The sequence below is a fragment of the Odocoileus virginianus genome, chromosome 2 (assembly GCF_023699985.2).
Source record: "Odocoileus virginianus isolate 20LAN1187 ecotype Illinois chromosome 2, Ovbor_1.2, whole genome shotgun sequence".
Lineage (NCBI taxonomy): Eukaryota > Metazoa > Chordata > Mammalia > Artiodactyla > Cervidae > Odocoileus > Odocoileus virginianus.
The window spans coordinates 55,653,856-55,678,513 of record NC_069675.1 but is presented as its reverse complement, the minus strand read 5'-3'; the positions used below and the strand labels follow the sequence as shown (position 1 = coordinate 55,678,513).

The window sequence follows — 24,658 nt, the reverse complement described above, 5'->3', positions numbered from 1 at the left end:
CACTACTGGTTTAAAAAAAAAAAATCCTACTAATGACAGTTTATCCATAGTACATGCTTTTTTTACAAAAGCAAAAAACTTACTTTGGAGTTGTATATGTGTAAGTTTTTGGACTTCACCTCTCTCTGTGATCTCAGTCAGCTGAGATCTTGACTCTTTTGTATCCTGATTTTCACACTGACTGACTGAGATCTTGAGTAAGTTACTAAAATTATGTCTTAGCTTTCACTTCTGTACAATAGTCTTTTTTGTAATATATATAACAGACTTATTAAGGAAAATATCCACAATCATTTTTTTTTTCTTAAATAACATTGACCTATTGATGAAAATGTTGTAATAAAAATATTTTTGAAGTTAACATAAAAAATAAATAACATAGCATTTATTGAGCAGCTGTTATGTACTGAGGTCTTTGCATTTGTGACCTGATTTTAACTGGTAGTTTTATATTTGTTTCTTTTAAATATTAATTGCCTCTTTAGTCATGTCAATGTATGACAAAAACCACTACAATATTGTAATTAGCCTCCAACTAATAAAAATAAATGAAAAAAAAAATTAATTCCCTCTTTAACACTTTATTTTTTCAGTGTCATTTGCATAACAGAAAACTATTGCTTCAGAGAGCTTCACTTACTCAATATTCACTCAACTGTATAGATCCAGGGATTTTTATAAAGTATCTACAGTGAGTGACCTCTTGGGATATTCTAGACAAGGAGGCATTACCCTTGGTTCTTCTGCAGTTCTCTAAGGTTATTCAAAGGACACAGATCACCACAATGATAATGCAGGTCACACCACCATTGTTGCCTCTGTCAATGGAACAATGCTGCCATATCAGTAAGCAAAAGATGTTGCAGCCATCAAGTCATCACATTACAACTACCCCTCCAGTGAGCCCTGAAGGAACACAGGATGGAATAATCTAGCAGTCATCTAGATCTGCAACTATGCTCTATGGTGAGCCCTGAGGAATCTCAGGATGTGGAAACACAGGATACTGGTCCCAGATAGTTGAGGTGCAGATCAAAGGAATTATTTCAGTGAGCCCAGACTCTTGCATATTCCTATGCATACAAATATGCTATTCCTATGCATACAAATACACTAAATTCTTTACTTTGAGATATCTAGTTGTTTTTTTTTTTTTTTTTAAATAAATAGCAATCTTCTGATTTTTCTGACATCTGGTCTTCATTGCAAAAAATCCTATGGATCCTGGCTCCTCCCCTCTCTCTTTCTAGCAGTCCTTTAGAGTTTTCTGAGAAGCTGCCTCTTTAAGTACCCACTTTTGTCTACCATATAAAACATAATTCTCAATTTTAAGGTTGTGCATTGTTTTGAGTCAACACTATCTACCCTTCTTTTCAGTCAATAGTGGAAGAAGTATTCTGCAGAGCATACAAAATAAATATTCTTTATTTAGAAAGTGGTTATCAATATTACTCAAAAATCTACACTGTGCATCTCCCCTTTGTCTAATGTAGCATGTCTGAATTTCTGAGTCTAATTTTTCAAGCCCTACAAAACATAATTTATCAAAAATAAAATGATATAAAGAAAAATAAATGGAGAAAGGAGGTAGAATAGAGAAAAATGGATATGGATTGAAAGAGAAGAAAAGAAGAGAATTAGAGTGACAGAGAGAGAGAGACAGAGAAAGAGAACAACAAAACCGAATTTTTGGTTATCTCTAGGGTCTATATTTCATTAAAGCTTTTCTGAATAAATCACACATACACATGATATAGTCTTTCCCTGGTTAATAAAGAATAATCTCAAATCCTCTTCAGTTCAGTCTGACTGAACTGAAGTAGTGTCTGACTCTTTGCAACCCCATGGACTGCAGCACGCCAGCCCTTAGTGTCCAGCACCAACTCTCAGAGTTTACTCAAACTCATGTCCATTGAGTCGGTGATGCCATCCAACCATCTCATCCTCTGTTGTCCTCTTCTCCTCCTGCCCTAAATCTTTCCCAGCATCAGGGTCTTTTCAAATGAGTCAGTTCTTCGCATCAGGAGGCCAAATTTTTGGTTTCAGCTTCAGCATCAGTTCAGTTCAGTTCAGTTCAGCCACTCAGTCGTGTCCGACTCTTTGCAACCCCAGGAATCACAGCACACCAGGCCTCCTTGTCCATCACCAACTCCCGGAGATTACTCAAACTCATGCCCATTGAGTCAGTCATGCCATCCAGCCATCTCATCCTCTGTCGTCCCCTTCTCCTGCCCCAAATTCCTCCCAGCATCAGGGTCTTTTCCAATGAGTCAACTCTTCTCATGAGGTGGTCAAAGTACTGGAGTTTCAGCTTTACCATCAGTCTTTCCAATGAACACCCAGGACTGATCTCCTTTAGGATGAACTGATTGGATCTCCTTGCAGTCCAAGGGACTCTCAAGAGTCTTCCAACACCACAGTTCAAAAGCATCACTTATTCGGCGCTCAGCTTTCTTCACAGTTCAACTCTCACATCCATATATGACCACTGGAAAAACCATAGCCTTGACCAGATGGACCTTTGTTGGTAAAGTAATGCCTCTATTTTTTAATATGCTATCTAGGTTGGTCATAACTTTCTTTCCAAGGAGTAAGCGCCTTTTAATTTCATGGCTGCAGTCACCATCCTCAGTGATTTTGGAGCCCCCCAAAATGAAGTCTGACACTGTTTCCACTGTTTCCCCATCTATTTCCCATGAGGTGATGGGACCAGAAGCCATGATCTTAGTTTTCTGAATGTTAAGCTTTAAGCCAACTTTTTCACTCTCCTCTTTCACTTTCATCAAGAGGCTTTTTAGTTCCTCTTCACTCTCTGCCATAAGGGTGGTGTCATCTGCATATCTGAGGTAACTGATATTTCTCCTGCCAATCTTGATACCAGCTTGTGCTTCTTCCAGCCCAGTGTTTCTTATGAGGTACCATGTATATAAGTTAAATAAGCAGGGTGACAACATAGAGCCTTGGCGTACTACTTTTCCTATTTGGAACCAGTCTGTTTTTCCATGTCCAGTTCTAACTGTTGCTTCATGACCTGCATATCAGTTTCTCAAGAGGCAGGTCAGGTGGTCTGGTTTTCCCATCTCCTTCAGAATTTTCCACAGTTTATTGTGAGCCACACAGTCAAAGGCTTTGTCATAGTCAATAAAGCAGAAATAGATGTTCTTCTGGAACTCTCTTGCTTTTTCGATGATCCAGAGAATATTGGCAATTTGATCTCTGGTTCCGTTGCCTTTTCCAAAACCAGTTTGAACATCTGGAAGTTCTTGGCTCACATGTTGTTCAAGCCTGGCTTGGAGAATTTTGAGCATTACTTTACTAGCGTGTGAGATGAGTACAATTGTGTGGTAGTTTGAGCATTCTTTGGGATTGTCTTTGTTAGGGATTGGAATGAAAACTGACCTTTTCCAGTCCTTTGGCCACTGCTGAGTTTTCCAAATTTGCTGGCATATTGAGTGCAGCACTTTCACAACATCGTCTTTCAGGATTTGAAATAGCTCAACTGGAATTCCAGTACATCCATTAGCTTTCTTCGTAGTGATGCTTTCTAAGACCCACTTGACTTCACATTCCAGGATGTCTGGCTCTAAGTCAGTGATCACACCATTGTGATTATCGGGGTAGTGAAGATCTTTTTTGCACAGTTCTTCTGTGTATTCTTGCCACCTCTTCTTAATATCTTCTCCTTCTGTTAGGTCCATACCATTTTGGTCCTTTATCAAACCCATCTTTGCCTGAAATGTTCCCTGATATCTCTAATTTTCTTGAAGAGATTGCTAGTCTTTCCCATTCTGTTGTTTTTTTCTATTTCTTTGCATTGATCCCTGAGGAAGGCTTTCTTATTTCTCCTGGCTCAGTCTTCAGCAAATCCTGTTAAAATCCAAGAAAAATTACTACAAATTTCTTTTTCATGATTGGCCCAAATGATTCATGCTATATTATGAGAGTTTAAGGAAAGGAAGTGTCAGTTTTATGTTTCAGCCCCATAGCTGATAGCAAGTTATTTATTAGTGAGGCAAAACAATCTGTACACTTTCCTGAACAACACATAGAAAAGAAAAGTGATTAAGTGGCATTGTTACTGCTGGAGGGTTGAACAGCAAGGTCAATTGAAATCAGTGTCTGAATATATGTTTCATAAGAGAAGGTTATTTATGCACAGAAGATAGTACATTGCTACTGTCTTTTATTTTTCATCTTCACTTTACCCATGGGAAAGTTGTACATAACAGGAACCTCTGACCTGTGGCTTCCAATGCAGCAATACACAAAGACTGACTGAATCTTTGATTTACTCATACATTCAACAAACTCTTGCTAAGTGTAGAGATTGTGCAATATATGCTGGGCACTGAACAAATGCAATTCAAAAAGATTTTTGTATTTATCAATTTCCTATTTATATGTGTTGTTTAATTGATTATCAAAATAGATATGTGAGGCTATACCAAAATATTTCCATTCATATAGTTAATGTGTAACAGGTGTAATAAGAACTCCTGTCTTTGAATAAGTTATACAATTAAGACTGGAGCTTAGATCCTCTGATTCTGTATTTCACAACTATGCTTATAACTTCCATCTTCCTTATTACAATGTGCTAAAGCTCAGTATCTTCCTTTATGGAAGGAAGACCTCTAAGACTGATTTTTGCTAATTAAATGCTGACATCAGCAGATAATGAATCAGAGAGAAGATAAGAAAAGGCATTTAAAAAGATTTGATAGCTCACAGGCCAGTAGGATGTGATTATTGCCTGATCAAATTAGTTATCATCTCTAAGAAATATTGCATCTCTCTAAAGATGTATGGCTGTGTGCAGGGCATAGACTACGAAGAAGAGGCCTAAAGAACCTTTTCAAAGCTCATCCCAGAGTTGTGCTAAGTCTTGAGGTACCTTGGGCCAAGAATTTTATTTACTTTTTCTGTTTCTACTAAAATTATTTGCATAAAACTATCTTCAGTTTATCTCATGCATATGCCATCAAACATTTAAACTCACTCTATTATCTCCTATTTTAAAAGACATGATTCTATGATAAGCAAACAGAGTGATGGATGCCCTTGTCTTCCTATACACTGGTCCTTATGTGCTATCCTCTTATCAGTAAATTTTTAAACTAACACCTTGAGTATAATTTGGTTTTCTCCACTACACCCTTTGCCTATAAGATCCCTTTGCATTATGTAGGTTGTTGCTTAGTGTCTATAGATCAATAAGGAGAAATCAAACACTTGCTGAAGACAAAACAAAAATCAGTGTCCTTGCCCTTAAATGTGGCACAAGCTTACAAAAAAAGGGAATTTGGAAAACATGTGACATTAAATCTTGTATTCCAACAAAAGTAACAGTGGTTTTGGACCATAAATTTAAAATCATTATAACTAGGCTCAAACATATCTTTATTAATCAAAATAGGAGCCATTATAGTCAAAACATTTTTTCCAATGAGAAATAAGTTTATTTCTGTAGCATGAAAGTCTGTGCTTCAGGATTCAATGAAATCTTGGAAAGCATTTTTTTGCCTCCTGCTGGTTGTAGAATCATTTTCCCTGCAAAAAGTTGTAGAGATGCTTGAAGAAGTGGTAGTTGGCTGGCGAGTTTTGTTGTTGTTGTTGTTGCTGCAAGTTTGCCTTTGGGAAGTGCTTTGGAGCTTCTTTGCAGTCCAACCTCTGAGCTGGTCATTGCCAGTCACATAAAATCCACTTTTTGTTTCATGTCACAATCTGACTGAGAAATGTTGTTTGTTGAGTAGAATAAGAGAAGACAATACTCCAAATTGATTTTTTTTTTTTTCAATTTTCAGGTACACACTTTCTGAACGTTTTCATCTTTCCAATTTGCTTCAGATGCTGAATGACTGTAGAATTCAGTTGATGCTGAATTCTTCAGCAAATTCTTACATAGTTTTAAGAGGATCAGCTTTGATGATCACTCTCAGTCATTGTCAGCTTCCCATGGTGGCCACTGTACTCCTCATCTCCAAGGATCTCATCTCCTTTCCAAAACTTCTTGAACCACCACTGCCCTTTACATTCATTAGCAGTTCCCGGGCCAAGTGTGTTGATGTTGCAAGTTGACCCTGTAGCTTTATGACCTATTTTTAACTCAAATAAAAAAAAAAATCACTTAATTTGCTTTTTGTCTAACACCAGTTCCCTAGTCTAAAATAAATATAAAATAAATAGCAAGTAATAAAGCATTAGCAAAAAATAATAAAGCAAGAAATGTGCATTAAAATGTGTAACATAACCACATTTAAGAATACATTCCAATATCAAACAGCAAAGTGTAGCAATGCAAAACCACAATTATTTTTCCACCAACCTAATAGTTCCTTTTTCATTTTATCTATTTTAAAGTGGCTAAAAATTATAGACCATAAATACGGACAACTTGGATTGAAAAATATCTCAGAAAACTTGTTAATTTATGAAATGGCCAACTCATGGTTCCAATAAAATAGTGTTGTTAAGATGATTAAATGAGATAACATCATCTGACATGGCATAATGTATTCACAAATGGCCATCAGTTTCTTCAGCACTGCCCTTGCAGGAATGAAGATGCCCACAAGACTCAGACAGCTCTTTGTCTTCCCTCTAGGCCTCATCATTGACCCCAAAAGACTAGATGTAGAGCTATGAAAGTCTTGTTTCTCCTGGAGAGAACATCATTCTTTCTCAGTATTCCCATATCATCAACTATGATACTACTCAGTTTCAACAAAATGCAATAACTTGAACACATACTCCTCCCATTATGAGCTAGGCTCAGTAGCCTCAGTCATGTCCAGCTCTTTGCGATGCTATGAGATGTTGGATATTGGATGTCCAACATCTATGTGATGTATCCCACCAGCTTTCTCTCTCTAGGGAATTTTCCAGGCGAGAATACTGGGGTGGGTTGCCAGGGGATCTTCCCAACTCAGGGACTGAACTCACATCTCCTGCATTGCAGGGGGATTCTTTACTGTTGAGCCACCAAGGAAGCCCCATTATATGCTATAAACAGCCCGATTTGAGTCCCACTCCTTTCTCTGCTCTTTAGCATATTTCCTCACCCACAGACCACCCAGTTATTTCTGTGCCTATCTGATTCATGAAATCAGGCTGCCCTTGAATAAAATAGATTCCTTGGAAATCTTTTCCTGATGCAGATGTCTTTCCTTTGTCTATTTTCTCTTATGCCAATTCATATAAATCCTGGAGGTAACCAGAGTTTTCCCTGTTATTCCCAGGCTACAAAAAATAGAAATAGTCAGATAGAAATAAGTATATCCTCTTTATACATATTCTATATTTTCACTTCATATATCAATATTGAGCTTCCCTGGTGGCTCAGTGGTAAAGAATACACCCGCCAATGCAGAAGATGTGGGTTTAATCATTGGGTTGGGAGAATCCCTGGAGAAGGAAATGGCAACTCACTCCAGTATTGTTGCCTGGGAAGTCCCATGGACAGAGGAGCCTGGTAGGCTAAAGTTCATGTAATCATAAAAAAGAGTCAGACATGACTAACCAATTAAACAACAAAAATATCGATATTAGTCTTACTTCTCTCTTGTGTCTATGATAACAATCCTCTAATCATGAACAAGATGCTATCTCTTCTAACAAACTCAAAAACCTAAACCAGCAATTTTTCCCAATCTTTTCTCTTTTATCAAAGTTTTCCTCTTAACTCTTAGCTGTATAATTCATGTGTATATTCTGTAATATTTCTAGTTTTTACCACAAAAGGGAGGGAAGCTACTTATTTCTATACCATTCCAGTCACTTCTTCATTCTCTGTTCCCTGCATTAGCACAGATTTTCAAGAACAATCTGTAAACACTGTCTCTACTACTTTTTTCCCATTCTCTCTTGAACTTCATACACAATTTTACAATTTAGTGTCACAATTAAAAGAAACTGTCAGTGTTATGCTTGTGGTCAATTCTTCAACTTCATTTTTACCTTTCCTCACTGTATTTGATCATTGTGAGCCCATTCTTCTTGAAACACTTTCTTTACTTGGTGACTAATGCTTTATTCTTTTTTCCTTCATCCTGTCTAATGCCTATTCTGCCTTTTCACAATTTTTATAATTTACTTTTCTCTACTGCCTACAGGTGAATAATTGACCCTTCAGTTTACTCTAAAGACTGCAGCTGAGGAATCAGCCCTACAATTCAGCTGGCTTCCCAGACTGAAGTGCTTTAAACTGTCATTGACTTCTTTATTTCTCTTTCATCTCACAGCTCATCCATCAGTATGTGTAGTTGCTTTATATCTCAAAAAAAAAAAAAAAAAAAAAAAGAAACCCCAAGAGGGACTTTGATAATGCCATTTCTCTGCTGAAAAGTGAAAGTGAAAGTCACTCAGTCATGTCCAACTCTTGGAGACCCCATGGATATACAGTCCATGGAATTCTCAAGGCCAGAATACTGGAGTGGGTAGCCTTTCCTTTAACCAGGGGATCATCCCAACCCAGGGATTGAACCCAGGTCTCCCATATTGCCAGAGGATTCTTTACCAGCTGAGCCAGTGGGGAATCCCAAGAATACTGGAGTGGGTAGCTTATGTCTTCTCCAGCGGATGTCCCAACCCAGGAATCGAACTAGGGTCTCATGGATTGCAGGTGGATTCTTTACAAACTGAGATATCAGGGAAGTCCGTACAATGGTGTTAGATTAAAAAAAAGAAAAATAGTCCTTTTGCTCATAAAAGATGCACACACTTTTCTATTTCTTAGTGGTCACTCTCCTAATATAGATCAACATTATTAATGGTTAGATTCCTGTGAGAACGTTTTCATGTTTCATTCTTTTTATACCACTCTCTACACTAAGCCTAATCTAGCTTAAGAACAAATCTCATCATACCAATCATACCATTTTTGTGCTGAAAACCTAATAGTGATTGTTTGCTAACCTCAGATAAGTTTTAAAATTCCTAATCTGATCAGTTCAAGCTCTTAATAATCAGTTTGCCTTTTTATCCTGAACTTTTAATACAATTTCTCCACAGTCTCCCCCCAAACAAACAAGCAAACCAAAAAAAAAAAAAAAAAAAAAAGGAAGAAGAAGAAAAAATGCCATCTTGATTTCAGGGCTCTAATCCTCCTTAACTAATTTCAGCCCTTTGGTTATTATTTCTGGTACTATAGACATATATTGATAATTGTGGTTTTCTCTATCCAAAATCTTTTCTACTCCCTTTTTTGCTTTTGTATCCTGATAAATCCTGTTTTAAAATCTCTTCTCAGAATTCCACAGCAACATAAAGGCTGCTGCAATCCCCATAAACTGACAGATTTACTCTCCTGTGTGTATTCATGGTACCTTGGTCACTCTCCCAGAAATCACTTACTGCCAATACTGTGCCCTGATTGTCATATTATTTCAAATCCCTTGAGGCCAGAAAGTATATGTTGCTTCAGATAGATTTCTAGTACTTAATACAGTACTTGGATTAGAGCAAGTATTTTATATTTATACAAAAAGGGAGGTAAGTAAATGAATGAGTGATGAATGAGAAATAATGGAAATTGGTAAGACTTTATGTACATACTAGAAATACATAAATAATATATTATATATAATATATATTAGCTATATATACCAATTAATTTGTACATTATATAAATATATATATTAAAAAACAATTTCACCATCAAATTTATTGAACTTTATTCCTTCTTTCAGAGAGGGCTACGGCAAACCACTCCAGTGCTCTTGCCTGGAAATTCCCATGGACAGAGGAGCCTGATAGGCTGCAGCCCATGGGGTCACACAGAGTTGGACACAACTGAAGTGACTTAGCAGCAGCAGCAACATTCCTTCTTTATCATTTTGCTTTACTTAATAAGTACTTAATTAATGATTTCTAACTGTTCAATAATGGGATTAGGACTTGCTAGGCCCTAGATAATTCTAAGACAGTTGTCAGTCCTTAGATAATTAGGATGGGTCTTAGATAATTTCTCCCTTTAATTCTCTGTCTACTGAGATTTATGTGTCATATTTCGACATTATCATCTTGAAGCTTCATCCTACCCTAACCCTGAGTATATCATGCAATTGCCAAAATTTAATAAAACTGATTTATTTTTTGATGTTGTTGAATGAGTAAGTATATCTTTTCTCCTGTTTATACAAGAAAGAGAAAGAGACAGATATTTTAGCAAAGGAAACTTGGTTGAGAGATCTTTTTTACTAAGAAGAAAAATGTTTATTATGCTTTAAAAATCATTTAATCAAATGTCTTATAGATAAATATAAGTAATTTATTGTTACAGTTCTAAAGGATCCATCTTTGCATTCAGCATAAGTTGGAATTATAAGTTGTCTTGCTTGGAAAAACGAGATAATACCACTTCTATTCTAATTTATTGTTTCATATAGAAATGTCCTTGGATCAGTTCTTATTACGGGAATTTTGCATGATGATATTCTGGTTTCTGATTTACCAATTCACTCTACTTTAAAATATTGCCATATAAATAATTTATAGAAATAAAAAGCAAATACAAGATTCATGTAATTGTGTGCTGGTGAAAAAGTATACTCTTCAGTTGTCACTGTTTTTAATTTCCCCATCATCTTTTTTCAGACGACTGCTACTTAATACTGGAAAACAATTTTATTCAATTTGATGTGTCAGCTTTTTATAATATAGGCACACCACCTTCTACTGTGCTTTAGTTTATCACATTTTGCAGATATTGTGTATTTTACAGATTGAAGGTTTATGGTAACTCTGCCTCAGGCAAGTCAGTTGGTGCCATTTTTCCAGCAGCATTTGCTCACTTTATATCTCTGTGTCACATTTTGGTAATTCTCACAGTATTTCACACTTTTTCATTATTATATTGTTAAGGTGGTCTGTTATCAATGATTTTTGATGTTACAATTGCAAAAAGATTACTCATTGAAGGCTCAGCTCACTGCACTTTTTAGAAATACATCTTAAAAAATTATTTAGATTATACATTATTTTTTAGATATAATGCTATTGTGCAGTTAATAGACTACAATATAGTGTAAGCACAACTTGTATATGCACTGGAAAACAAACAAAACATTATGTGACTCACTTTATTGTGATATTTACTTTATTCCAGTGGTCTGAAACTAAATATGGAGTATCTCTGAGGTATGCCTGTAATTATATTGTAATTAACAAAAATATTTGCTACTATTACCACTTTCTCTATTGGGCACTACATTTCAGAAAACAACCCAGTTATCTAATAAAAGCAAGAAAAACATTTTCCCTTAAGCAAACTTAAGGGCAAAAGAGGCCTTTAGAACAAGAGGAAATTCTGATAATACATATATAGTAGTTAAATACACTGTTTAACATACATATATATATTCAAAGAACAGTTTGAGCTCTGATTGTTTAAGCATAGTAAATTGTCAAATGGGCTAAAGAAATTTAGAGTTTTCTTTCAACACTACTGAAACCTCCAACTTTCTATAAAAAATAGTTAAGCCACAGCCAGATTCATCACTCTCACCCCCTTATGTTATCTGCCTATGTCACAGGAGTGGTGGGAAAGCTAATTAAAATGGCCACAGGAAACTTATAAATAAGTAGCTGAATGAAATATAAGTAAAAAAAAAAAAAAAAAACTTTTAGTTAAGCAACAGGAATTATTGTGTGTCTTGAATATTTAATATTTTTCATAAAACTCTCCCCTTCCTCCTTTTCAAATTATTGAACTCTCGTATTATTGGTAAAGGTGATGCCACTTTTTAAGGTAAATTTATAAACTTATTAAACACTCTGCAATCAATATTACTAAATAGCAGGTGTAAGCCATAGCTTAAATTACTCTTATAAAGTAATTTTAAAAGTCTAACATAAAAACTCAGCTTTCAGAGATGTTTGAGTTGAAAGCTTCCACTTATCAGTCTCACTTTAATTGCAACCAAATTAATACAATTTGACTTATGAGACCCATGCTCATTATGATTTGGCTGACCCTCTGGGAATGACAAAAATCTCACCAATATTTTTTTGTGTGTGTGCTCAGTTGCTCAGTTGTGCCAGACCCTGCAACCGCATGGACTACAGCCCACCAGCCTCCTCTATGGGATTTCCCAGCAGTAATACTGGAGTGGGTTGTCATTTCCTTCTCCAGGGATCAAACCCACATCTCATGCATTGACAGGTAGATTCTTTACCATTGAGCCACCTGGGAAGTATAGCATTTTTACTTCTTTATCTCAAAACTTCCCTGGTGGCTTAGAGGGCAAAGCGTCTGGCCACAATGTGGGAAACCCATGTTCGATCCCTGGGTCAGGAAGATACTCTGGAGAAGTAAATGGCAACCCTCTCCAGTACCCTTGCCTGGAAAATCCCATGAACGGAGCAGCCTGGTAGGCTACAGTCCATGGGGTCGCAGAGTCGGACACGACTGACTTCACTTTCACTTTCTTTCACCTCAAAACTGTAATGGGGGTGGAGGAAGATCCTGGACATGGTAGAAAGGTGATATTCATAAAGTGGGCTGCTGTTAACTGCCCTAAACCTTTAAAATCTTGTTTCTCTTCTGCTGAATAACATGCATGAACCAGAGTGTGATATATCTCTTAAGCTTTGAACATAGTTTCGTTTTACTGCTGAATCTTAAGCCATTAAATCATTATACTACTCTTCTTAACCAGTGACTTTTCTTTCACTACTTTTCAAACTTCACTTGTATGATACTGATTTTTGTGCAGTATTTCATTGAAAGATATACCCGTTCAGAAATTCTTTTTTAATCCCCTGAAATTAATTTAGCAACAGAGCTACTCCTGAAACAAAGGTGATATTGGCAATTATAATTGGTAAGTGACCTTGAAAGTGAAGAAATTTGAAAGCCAAGAAACAAAACTCCAAGTCCAGCTATCCTGCATCTACCCAGAGTAGATTTTTGTAGAGTCTTTTTGTATTGAATCTCTTGGATTATCTCTGTTTTGCCATGCTGAGGAAAAGGAAGCAGTTTCTTCTTATTCTCCTCAGTACAGTATGTCTCATCTACCAGTTTCCATAGCTTTTATTTCTATCATCTTTGACTTCCCTAGTGGTCCAGCGGTTAAGGCTCTGTGCTTCCACTGCTGGGAATGTGTGTTTTATCCCTGGTCATGGAGCTAAGATCACACATGTTATGTGATGTGGCCAAAACTTAAAAAAAAAAAAAAAAAAAATAGTGCTTCCCTGGTGGCTCAAATGGTAAAGAATCTGCCTTCAATGTGGGAGACCCAGGTTCAATCCCTGGGTCAGGAAGATCCCCTGGAGTAGGGAATGGCAGCCTACTCCAGTATTTTTGCTTGGAGAGCTCCATAGACAGAGGAGCCTGTCGGACTGCAGTCCGTAGGGGTCACAAAGAGTGACACATGACTGAACGGCTAACATTCTCATCTTCTTTGTGGGTACATCATCCGACTTTCACACTAGACAATGAGCTTCCTTTTCTTTATCCTTGTAACAAAGCCTAACACTATGTACATAATAAATAGATATAGTATAAGTAACCTAAAAAATAAATGAACAGAAATATTAACAAACTAATAGCATCGCTTGCAGTTTAATAGGATAATGTTGGGTTGTTCAAAAGGTTTGTCCCGTTTTTACTGTAGGATGGCTCTGGTAGTGCTTAGTTGTCTTTAACTTCATTTGAAGCAATTTTGTTAGATTGTATTGTGGCAGCTGTCATATCAGTATACATTTTTCAAAAACTTAACAAAATTTGTGAATTTTTGTGAAACCATTTTAATATTGAAAATGGAAGGAAAAAAGCAATAGCATGTTATACTTTATTGTTTCAAGAAAGGTAAAAATGCAACTGAAACACACAAAAGATTTGCACAGTGTATGGAAAATATGCTGTGACTGATTGAACATGTAAAAAGTGATTTGTGAAGTTTTGTGTGGGACATTTCTCACTGAAAAATGCTCCATGTTTTGATTGACCAGTTGAAGTTAACAGAGATTGACTTGAGACACTAATCGAGAATAAGCAATGTTTTACCATGTAGGAGATAACTGACATACTGCAAATATCCAAATCAAGTGTTGAAAATCATTTGCACCACTTGGTTCTATTCTTTTTTTGATGTTTGAGTTCTACGTGTGTTCAGTTGCTCAGTTGTGCCTGACTCTTGAGACCCCTTGGACTGTAGCTTGCCAGGATCCTCTGTCCATGGAATTTTCCAGGCAAGAATCCTGGAGTGGGTTGCCATTTCCTCTTCCATATAAATTAAGAGGAAAAAAAAAAACAAAACCCTTTTTGACAAATCAATTCTCTATTGAAATGTAATAAAAACATTCTGTTTTTAAAACAAATTGTGACAGGGGAAGAAAAGTGGATACTGTACAATAATGTAGAATGGAAGACATCATAGGACAAATGAAATGACCATCACTAATCACACCAAAGGCAGTTCTTCACCAAAGAAGGTGATGTCATGTATATGGTTGGATTGGAAGGGAGTCCTCTGTTATAAGATTCTTTTGAAAAGCCAAACAGTTAATTCCAACAAGTACTGCTTCCAATTAGATCAACTGAAAGCAACACTTGATGAAAACCATCTGGAATTAAGCAATGGAAAAATGCATAATCTTCTATCAGGATAACACAAGACTGCATGCATGTTTCTTTGATGACCAAGCAAAACTGTTATAGCTTGACTGGGAAGCTCTGATTCATTTGCCATATTCACCAGATATTGCATCTTCAAATTTCCATTTATTTTCATCTTTACAAAATTCTGTTCATGGAAAAAATTTCAATTCCCTGGAAGACTTAAAAGGCACTTGGAACAGTTTTTTGCTTAAAAAGATAAAAAGGAAAGACAGAATTATGTAGTTGCTTAAAAAAATGGCAGAAAGTTGTGGAACAAAATGGTAAATACGTTGTTCAATAAAGTTCTTAGTGAAAATGAAAAGTGTCTTTTATTTTTACTTAAATAAGGTGAAGGAACTTTCCTGCCAACCAAAAATATTTGGCCAAACAATATTTGCCAAAATTAACCTTTCTTTAGTAGTTGAAAGGAAGAAACAAAAGTGGGGAAGTAAGAAAAAAAGGTTATACCTGGAAACTGATCCTTAGAATTTGGACCAAAACTCAAATTGAGACTGCTAATCAATTGCTAAAATAAGCAACCAATTAATATGTATTAGGTTTTATGATAAGGACTTCTATTTTGCTAATATTAGTTTAGCCTAGTAAAAATAATTATTTTTACTTTAAAAAGATAATACAGATTTTACTCTGAAACCTCATGGCCATCAGACCACTTTGCATTGTCCATGAATTGAGATCAAACTTCTTCCTTCAGTGTGATAGATTATCTCCATTTCATACAAAGAAATATAGAAAAAGAAAACTCTTTTGCTCCAAATTCACAAATAACAAGGAAAGACTGGAACACAGTGATCTGATATCTTAAAAAATATATGACCAGGAAAAAAATAGGTATTTCCATTCTAATGGGCAGCAACTGAGGAAATATAGTACCCAATGCTCTGGGAGAAATAAATTTTCCTTCAGCAGGCTGGTGATGCATATCCTACAAAATTAACTACTGTAAAGTTGATCAATAAAGCCAATCTTTTAAATAGATAATTTCTAATTGTAGAGGAAGTATTTATTCCTTAGATCTGGATTATTGAACTCACTTGTAATTAAAAGTAAATCTTAGCAAGAAAACCTCACAAAGAATTGGTATCTTCTTGGTTGCTTTGTACTATTTATTAGGGCAGAGGAATTTATACATATACACCAATCTTACATGCCCCCATTTGAGAACAATTTGAGACAGTGAAAAGAAAATATTTGGTTAGAAGAAAACACAAATTGTATTAAAAAACAAACAAACAAAAAAAAACCACTTTGTATTCTGTTCAGAAAGTGCCTGGAGTTCCCTGAGTGCTCAGCTAGTAAAGAATCTGCCTGCAGCGCAGGAGACCTGAATTTGATCCCTGGGTTGGGAAGATCCCCTGGAGTAATGAATGGCTACCCACTTTAGTATTCTGGCCTGGAGAATTCCATGTCCATGGGGTAGCAAAGAGTTGAACACCACTGAGTGAATTTCACTTTGAAATGCTTTTATATATGTGAGATGTAATCACTGTGTGAAATTTTTGAGAGCTATAATCTTGATGTGTCTATTTCAGACTAACAAATACTCTGAAGAGTGAAACTACAGTTTTGGACAAAAACTACTTTTGTACTATTTTTGAGCTCATGTTTTAAGTTTGAGTTTATTGTTAGTTTGTGTTTTTGTTTGTTTTGGCAGTTAAAGGTCATTGATTTGACAACAACAGTCTTGGGAAAAATCACAGGTATACATTTAAAAGACTAAAAGTAGCTTCATATTACTCTCAGGGTTATTTCAATGCCTCCAAAGTTGTCTCTAAATACTAACTCAGGCCCTTTTCCAAATTGTTTGAAAGTCTTTGATCTGGGTATATATTTTTAAGATGTAATGATTGTGCTAAATAACTTGGCAACAGGAGAAAAAAAAATCACAAATGCTTAACTAATTGTTTCTTTGGTCAAACTTATAACTTGTCTTTTCACCCTTGGTGTGTTTCAGAAGGAAACTTGCGTTAATAAATCAAAGTCTGTAGGCTCACATATATAAGAGTGTCTATTTCTCCAACATTCAAAAAATTATCAACTCCTATTAGGAAATATATTTCCCATAAATCTTTCCATTTTAAAAATCAGTTTTCAGCATTGATGTTTTCTATTCTCATCCTTTAATCTCACTTCTTAGTGAAAATGATTTTTTCTTATCCATGTTTAATAAGAGTATGTCCTCTGCCATGCTCAAGATATCTCTTCATGATGGATTCTAATGCTATAATAGTAGAATATTTGCCCTTACATCTGCTACTGAAATTTATCTTTTAATTTAGTGTTTCTTTTTTAATAGCTCAATATCTATCATGATTTGAACTATTTTCCGGACATAATTTTTCACAGACCAAGTTATATCAGTCATAAATACCAATTTGAAATATGTTATTAAAAGATGCTGCTACTAATTAGGACTTTCTTTCATCTGCTAAGTTTAGAATTTAAATTCCTTAGCAATATAATATAAAATCAATATTCAATTTGCTGAAATTATGTTCACAAATATTTCTCATTGGGTGTTTTCTCATAAAAATAAGTAATTGCAGCAACTGAGCCACTGACTGCTTCGTTCATCAAATTACCTGTAAGCCCTGCATGTCTCCAGAAGCCTCCCAATCCTCTTGTCAGGGTTAGGTCTTCCCTTGCTGTCACTCTTATTCCCCGTGTGGTCCTTGTCACTCTAAATTATAATTGCGTTTTACTTCTCTGTCTCCCCCATTAGACTAACGCTCTTCAAAAGAAGAAATTATCCCTGTTAAATCCCAAGTGTCTGATACAAGTACTACAGTTTCTGTTTAATAAATGTTTGCATGAAAAAAATTAATATCAATTAAAGTCAACTAGGAAAATATGTAATGAATCACATGTGCATGTTCTGCTGTTTTCTGGTACTAATGATTCACACTTTATGAGAAAATATTACAATTTAACCAACTTTATGGGGAAAAATACAGCTGTTTTCATCTAATCATACAAATAACATTCTTCCATTGAGAGTGTGTTTGTGTGTGTGTGTGTGTGTGTGTGTGTTAATGAACATTGAATCCTGCCTTGTGGAATTTCTTCAAGTTAGTTAGTGGTAGAAAAAAATAAACACAATAATATTTTATCCTCATAGGATTACTTTGAAAATTAAATATAGTATATTTGCAAGAGAATCTGATACAAAGTAGTCTTTAACCATTTGGAGACTTCTTTGTTTCTTTGTCTTTTAGGTTGTATATTTGCCTGTGTGCATGTGTGTGAGCATGTGCATGCATGTTTTTTCTTCTTTTAGAAGAGGTGTAAAACAAAGAAGATAAATAATTGATAGATTTTCTTTAATAAGGAATGTCATTTCTCAGCCTTTGTTCTTTTAAAAAATAAAAACCAAACTTTTTTTTTAAGTAGAAGAGTTTTATCTTTAGTTTTAACTTATCTGCCCTAAATTGATATTAAAGTTGACTGAAAAGTTTAAGGAACAATGCTAATCAAACCCATAGAGAAAATGAAGGGTTGTAACCTCCTACTGTAGCACTTCTCTGGTGGCAGTCTTGCTCCTCTTTGTCCCATTTAAGTTTATGATAAGTAAAGAAGAAAATGTTCATTAACAAAGAAACCTTGACTTAGCTTTGAAAGAAAACTGCTTGGATTAATTTACCTGTCACTACTAAACTTGTCCCACAAATCATTATATATATATATATATATAAACAAACATCATAGATTTTAAAAGATACTATAAGACTAACACTTATAAAGAGCAATTTACAAATAAATGTTTTCTTAAATTCAGGACTATATTCAATAGAATAGAAATCACCAGAAACTTTTCATGTCAGATATAACTGATATTTGATGTTTGGAGAAATGGGGCCAACCTCATAAGTGGAAAACCCATTTTGTTGTGATTTTAGAGGTCTGTTTTAAAGACCTCCCTGTCCTGAAATAGCTCTCATGCTGGTACTTGAAACCCCTATTAGATATCTTAAGCCCTAAAGATTTTGGTCCTCGCATTTTCCTATTAAATTGAAATTGCTTTACAAGATGTAACACCATAGGAAGCATCAGCTAACACCTGATCAGGGATTGCTTTCCAATCTGGCAGACAGCTAATTAAGTGAGATAGTCCCTATGGGAAAGTATATTGAAAATTGGGTGCCATAAGGCGTAGAAGAATACTAACTGAGAAGAAGGAAGCTAAAGAAAATTTGGGCAAATTGAAATTTATTCTATTGGAAATCAACAGCATTTTCTTTCTCACTCACTAAAGTACTGATATTTAGTCAGGTACATATAACAGAATGATCTAGGGGTATTAAACCATGTTTTAAGTCTGCCAGTTAGTTGAATGCATCAGAATCTGTGGTGGATAGAACTGGTCTATCCAGGTTTGCATGTTTAAAATCACTCCAGATCATTCTGTTATATACACCATTGCCATAAGACGTCAGCAAGGTAACAACTTTGGGCACAGTTTCATTCAACAAACATTCATTGGAAATTTACTACATAGAAGAAACAATGTTGAGGTAATATGAATGTAACTGGTGAAAAAGATATGAGTTTTATTTTCAAGGAGATCATAATCTACCAGGAATAATAAATAATGAGCATTAGACATGCAAGGTATAGTCAGTTTAGCTCAGTTCACTTGCTCAGTCATGTCCGACTCTTTGCGATCCCATGGACTGCAGCATACCAGCCCTTCCTGTCCACCACCAACTCTTGGAATTTACTCAAACTTATGTCCATTGAGTGCGTGAAGCCATCCAACCATCTTATCCTCTGTTGTCCCCTTCTCCTCCCACCTTCAATCTTACCCAGCATCAGGGTCTTTTCAAATGAGTCAGAGAATTTGAAACTCAATGAGTATTGGAGTTTCAGCTTCAGCATCAGTCCTTCCAATGAATAGTCAGAACTGATTTCCTTTAGGATGGACTGGTTGTATCTCCTTGCAGTCCAAGGGACTCTCAAGAGTCTTCTCCAACACCACAGTTCAAAAGCATAAATTTTTCAGCCCTCTGCTTTCTTCATGGTCCAATTCTCACATCCATACATGACTACTGGAAAGACCATAGCCTTGACTAGACAGACTTTTGTTGACAAAGTAATGTTTCTGCTATTTAGTATGCTGTCTAGGTTGGTCATAACTTTTCTTCCAAGGAGCAAGTATATTTTAATTTCAAGGTTGAAGTCACCATCTGCAGTGGTTTTGGAGCCAAAAATAAAATAAATAAAATCTGTCACTGTTTTCACTGCTTCTCCATCTATTTGCCATGAAGTGATGAGGCCAGATGCCATGATCTTGGTTTACTGAATGTTGTTTTATGCCAACTTTTTCACTCTCCTCTTTCACTTTCATCAAGAGACTCTTTAATGCTTCTTCGCTTTCGGCCATAAGGGTAGTGTCACCCACATATCTGAGGTTATTGATATTTCTCCCGGCAATCTTGATTTCAAGTTGTGTTTCGTCCAGTCCAGCGTTTTTCATGATGCACTATGCACATAAGTTAAATAAGCAGAGTGACAGTATACAGCCTTGATGTACTCCTTTCCCTATTTGTAACCAGTCTGTTGTTCCATGTCCAGTTCTAACTGTTGCAGTTTGACCTGCACACAGATTTCTCAGGAGGCAGGTCAGGTGGTCTGGTATTCCCATCTCTTTCAGAATTTTCCACAGTTTGTTGTGATCCACACAGTCAAAGGCTTTGGCATAGTCAGTAAAGCAGAAGTAGATGTTTCCCTGGAACTCTCTTCCTTTTTTTAATAATCCAACTAATGTTGGCAATCTGATCTCTGGTTCCTCTGCCTTTTCTAAAACCAGTTTGAACATCTGGAAGTTCATGGTTCATATACGGTTGAAGCCTGGCTTGGAGAATTTTGAACACTACTTTGCTAACTTGTGAGATGAGTGCAATTGTGTGGTAGTTTGAGCATTCTTTGGCATTGCCTTTCTTTGAGATTGGAATGAAAACTGATGTTTTCCAGTCCTGTGGCCACTGCTGAGTTTTACAAATTTGCTGGCATATTGAGTGCAGCACTTTCACAGCATCATCTTTCAGGATTTGAAATAGCTCCACTGGAATTCCATCACCTCTACTAGCTTTGTTCATAGTGATGCTTCCTGAGGCCCACTTGACTTCACATTCCTGGATGTCTGGCTCTAGGTGAGTGATCACACCAGTGCGATTATATGGGTATGAACAGCTTTTTTGCATAGTTCTTCTGTGTATTCTTGCCACATCTTAATATCTTATGCTTCTGTTAAGTCCATACCATTTCTGTCCTTTATTGTGCCCATCTTTGCATGAAAAGTTCCCTTGGTATCTCTAATTTTCTTGAAGCGATCTCTTGTCTTTCCCATTCTATTGTTCTCCTCTATTTCGTTGCATTGATCATTGAGAAAGACTTTCTTGTCTCTCCTTGCTATTCTTTGGAACTCTGCATTCAAATGGGTATATCTTTCCTTTTCTCCTTTGCCTTTTGCTTCTCTTCTTTTCACAGCTATTTGTAAGGCCTCCTCAGATGACCATTTTGCCTTTTGCATTTCTTTTTCTTGGGTATGGTCTTGACCCCTGCCTCGTACAGTGTCAGGAAACTCTGTCCATAGTTCTTCAGGCACTCTATCAGATATAATTCCTTGAATCTATTTGTCACTTCCAATATATAATCATAAGAGATTTGATTTAGGTCTACCTGAATGATCTAGTGGTTTTCCCTACTTTCTTCAATTTAAACCTGAATTTGTCAATAAGGAGTTCATGTCTGTGACACAGTCAGCTCCCGGTCTTGTTTTAGTGGACTGTGTAGAGTGTCTCCATCTTTGGCAGCAAAGAATGTAATCAATCTGATTTCAGTATTGACCTTTTGGTGATGTCCATGTGTAGAGTCTTCTCTTGTGTTGTTGGAAGAGGATATTTGCTATGACCAGTATTTTCTCTTGTCAAAACTCTGTTAGCCTTTGCCCTTCTTCATTCTATACTCCTTGGCCAAATTTGCCTGTTACTCTAGATATTTCTTTACTTCCTACTTTTGCTTTCCATTCCCCATAATCTACTAAATATTATAAAATTTTTGCAATTTAAATGTGGAGGAAATGCATTACTTTTGTAGAGGACATTCAGAAAAAGCTTCCTGGAACATATGTGCAGCCCTCTTCCTGATTTCCCTTACCTTCCCCTGATCTCTCACAAAGGACTCTCACAGTGATCTAAACCTTAGCCTCAGTCTCCTTTGTGTCTCTAAACTGTTTGGCTTAACATAACAAGTATCCTCAGCAAAATATTGGGGTTGGATGTGACCCTAGATCCCAGTCACTCTCCTTTATACTTTTTCATGGGATAGGGTACACAAGCATTTGACCCCAGGATCTTGGGTTTCTTTCTTTTTTTTTCTTTTTTAAATCATTTTATTGTTTATACCATAGACACATTTGAATTGTCAGAATTGTCCCCATGACAGACCAGACAGAGACCTGTTATTCAAACAAAAATAGGTGAAGGTTTTCATAAAGCTTGAGGAGAGAAATTCCACAATAACTAACACAAGAATGGCTGTAGCAATCTCAGACAATGGTGCCAAGGGGTGTGAACAGATAGGAACAAAGGTTGCTCCAGCAACAGCTGGTCTACGTATTTTGGCCTGAGACCACTGCTGCTTCGTAAAAGGGATTTCTTAATATGTTTGGTAAGGGGATCACTTGTAAGAGACATATAAGTGAAGTAGGGTGACACTTGTGCAGAATAAATTCCACAAGTTCCTGGGCAGGTTTTACAGATTTCATTGGTGATTATTAGCTGTTTAATTATGACTCTGCAAAGGCAGATCCCATTAACAGACATTCAGGGAAATTTAACAACCTGTGAAATTCTTAAGCCAAAAAATAAATAGCCACTCACACCAAACCTACACACCATGAAGTAAAATGGTGCCATGTTAGGCCTTCTGAAAGAATCAGAGCAGGAGAGATTATTCAAGCAGAAGATCTTCAACTTTCTCTTGAACCAGGAGATTAGCAGGGCTCTGTCACTTCTCCAGCTGCCTTCCCTTGCTCCAAGTCCTTATCAGATTTTTCCTTGAATCTTTTTATTCTCCTGTATTTGCTTTATCCTGTAGAACTCTTCTCACTCTCTCTCATCCAGCTCTGTGATGATATAGGAGAGGGTAGGTTCAATCCAGGGAATGATGACATGTTCAACGGCATTTGCCCACCTGTTGATTATCTTAATAGCTTTATCCAAAGTAACAAAGGAAGTCTGCAGCAAATCCAGTTCCACAGCTTTGGCATAATTCCTCTTCGGTTTAGTCAAACCGTTCAACTGTCAGTTCCTTCATGGTAAGTTCAAACACTGGCAAAGGAACACCTGTTACATTATTTTTCTTTGCTCTAATCTTCATCTGGGGTCCATTTACATTTTGGATAACTGGGGTGCTTAAGTCTTTCACTGTGAACTTGGCCTCAGAAAATGAAAAGGCAGCTTCTCTCATCACTTCACCCATCTACATTTTAGTCTCTATTATTATCTTCCTTAGGATCTGTCGAAAGAGTTAGGCAACAGGTTTCTTTCTTCATGAAGTTTCCACCTATCTGTGCTCCTTTTAATGGAGCCTTCATGATGGTCTGTGCCACTCAAGAGGGAAAGATTTCAGTTCGGACTTTGCCCGACATTCTGGAGATGACTGGCTCAGGTCCCTGGCTGGGTAACCGTGGCTGCAACAACCCAACCACTGAGTCTTTCTAAACCTGATACGGCTGCTTGTGTCACGTGACTCTCTCACAACGCTAAGAGGCAGCCAGGATATGCCATCTTCACTTCTGTTTCCTGTTGGTACCTGTCATATCTTGAGTTCCTACTGAAGCACTTCCACCCTCCACCAGTGTATTTAGCCAACTCATAGAAGGCTCCCTATGGTGGAAAGCAGTATGCTGGGCTCTGAAAAGCAGGAATGTATAAGACCCCATCGTTTTCCTTGAGGAACACATGACCTACTGATAATGGGATGTAGATTTTCGGTTCTGAGTTCATACTGTCCCCTTGCTTGTCTCACTTTAAGAGTGAACTTCTGTGACATCAGCCCAGGCATCTGTCCCAATCTTAGTCTTCCCACAGGCATAACTGTGGGCCTTAGAGTAGATTTTGTAAGGACTAATCACTTGTTCCTAAATTTTACTGACTACAGTTCTGTTTCACTTTGGCATTATTCATAGAGACCTCTAAGTACTTCCCATGCAAATATAACCTCAGTGTGAATAATGACAGGTGGATCTATGGAGTAGACAAGGATCACAGACATCTAGAGTATCTGAAGGCAACATTTTAGTTTGTGGTATAGCCAAGATTCTAGCAGAATGTCATTTGGAAGAAATTAATTTATCTCTGAACAAAAGACTAGGAGACAGAGGAAGAAAACTATCACCCTTAATATGTTCACTCCTAAATTTCCCCCAAATCTCTGCAGTATACTACAGTTATATCTGTTTAGCCACCCTGCAAATGCTCTGTATTTGCAAGTATTTTGCAAGCAGCTATGAGTGTTTAATTTTGGGATAATGCCTTCTGGATGTGCTAACCCCAAGAGTATTTTGAACAGACTAAATGTGAATTACTGGTTGTAAAAAGAAAATTTGGCTGCTTCAAATCATGTCTGTCTGTAACTGAAGACATGACAGTGTTGAAACTCAAGGTCATGTCTGTGCAATGAAAGGGTATCTGTGGCAGCAGGACTATCAAGGGAGATGTGGGTAATAATTAATCAGAAACTGCCATCATTAATTAGATGCAATTTTGCAAATTGTTCTACATTTTATCAGCAGCATGGTATGGCAGAGATATATTTATATAAAAAGTTAAAATATCTTGATTTAACTTTTTACCATCTAATTTCTCTACCTCAATTTCATTGTCAGTAAGAATAAGTAATGCTCATTTTCAAGCTATGAAAGATATTCCCTTACATTTGTTTATTAATGTACTACTTAATAAGTATTTTAACATACATTGTGTCTATTGAGACACAAGTGTATTCTTTAACCAAACAGGGGAGATTTGTCCTTTT

At 36.4% G+C, this 24,658-nt stretch overlaps 1 protein-coding gene and 1 pseudogene across 1 annotated transcript in view; both read right to left on the bottom strand.

Moving 5' to 3' along the window:
* The window catches only part of LRRTM4 (leucine rich repeat transmembrane neuronal 4), a 924,628-nt gene that overhangs the window by 746,966 nt on the left and 153,004 nt on the right, over positions 1-24,658 (bottom strand). The gene's annotated exons all lie outside the window — the stretch shown is intronic.
* LOC110135248 (V-type proton ATPase subunit D pseudogene) lies at positions 22,527-23,431 on the bottom strand (annotated as a pseudogene).